Consider the following 1,575-nt stretch of genomic DNA (forward strand, 5'->3'; position numbering starts at 1 on the left):
TACTAATTCCACAAACGCTCGCACAAATTGAAGGAAATTATGATAATGCTAGAGTAGATTAAATTAAGTATTACAATGTATGACCGCATTGAGTTACAGCCCGGTACCTAGTACGTATTCACAATGAATATTTCTGATAAAAACTCCAATGCAAAAGATTTTGTTACAATGTTTACTTACACAAAAGAGAAGTTTTATAAAGCTTTATAATATACTAGCAATTATATGGTAATTAATTTCTCAACTTGCTTTTTCACTTTAAACTTAAATTGATCAAGAAATAAAACCTTTTCAAAAATAATATGCTGCGGAAAATAAACCTGCAATCACGGCTGTTGAGTTATTAAAAATGCATATTTTTTTTTATTTAAAAAATATATTTTTAATTATAGGTACATGTATGCATACCTACTTAGATTTATTTTTACTGAGATATCATGTAGAAGAGCTCGTGGCTAAGTCAAAGCCGCGCGGATCGATCGATCATAATGTTAAGCAGTGCTTGGCGCGGTCGGTCCGTGGATGGGTGATCATGTTGTCTTCGAGTTCGAGTACGAGTTCTTCCGTGTTTCGGAAAGCACGATAGTCCCGGCTGTTATTTGAACATCTTCGGCAGTCGTTACGGGTAGTAAAAAAACAGAAAGTCTGACAACTAGTTTCACCAAGGGTATAGACAGGCAGTCGCTCCTTGTAAAGCACTGGTACTCAGCTGCATAAGGATAGACTGGATGTCAACCCCATCACAGTTAGGAAAAGGCTAAGCAGATAATGATAATGTCTGAGTTCCAAGATTTTTCAGTGAATGGAATGAAAACGACCACCTCCGTGAAAAAAACACCACGAGGAATAAAAGGAAGTTTAGGGGACACCCGGATTTGAACCGGGGACCTATCGATCTGCAGTCGATTGCTCTGCCACTGAGCTATATCCCCGATGATTTGCTAAATGGAATAGCGGTTCTTAAGTCTTTAAAACATTGATTTTAGATACGCATAGGGTATGTTTGTATTCATTTATTGATGCTTCTAGTGTAAGAGTACCCTCACTTAAAAAATAATGAATTTAATGAAAGTTTTAGTGGGTCTGTTACCTTACCAGTCAAACACTTGATCATTGTTATACAAATCAGCGTAGGTAGGTACTACATACGTTTCCATACTGAGTCCTAACCACGGGCCCAGTCGACTAAAAGTTTGTAATGTTCGGATACTCTAACAAAAGATAGTGAGCCGTTTTCAACATATTACTTTTAAATAAATAACTCGAGTCTAATTAGAAAAACTGAACCACAACTGCACAACCTTTATTTTATACTAGCCGTTTTCCCGCGGTTTTACCTGCGTCCCGTGGTAACCACTGCCCGTACCGGGATAAAATATAGCCTATGTTACTCGCAATAATTAATATAGCTATTAATAATATAGCTTTCTAATGGTGAAAGAATATTTAAAATCGGTCCAGTAGTTTTTGAGCCTATAAATTACAACCAAACAAACAAACAAAGTTTTCCCCTTTATAATATTAGTATAGATATCGCAAATTCACAATAGTGAAATTCACATTCAATATTGGACA

At 36.1% G+C, this 1,575-nt stretch overlaps 1 non-coding gene across 1 annotated transcript; it reads right to left on the reverse strand.

Moving 5' to 3' along the window:
- Positions 1 to 860: 860 nt before the first annotated feature.
- Positions 861 to 932, reverse strand: Trnac-gca (transfer RNA cysteine (anticodon GCA)). The gene has a single exon. It is a non-coding gene; the product is annotated as a tRNA-Cys (tRNA).
- Positions 933 to 1,575: the final 643 nt, after the last annotated feature.

Source organism: Helicoverpa armigera, chromosome 1 (genome assembly GCF_030705265.1).
Source record: "Helicoverpa armigera isolate CAAS_96S chromosome 1, ASM3070526v1, whole genome shotgun sequence".
In the NCBI taxonomy this organism is placed as follows: Eukaryota; Metazoa; Arthropoda; class Insecta; order Lepidoptera; family Noctuidae; genus Helicoverpa; species Helicoverpa armigera.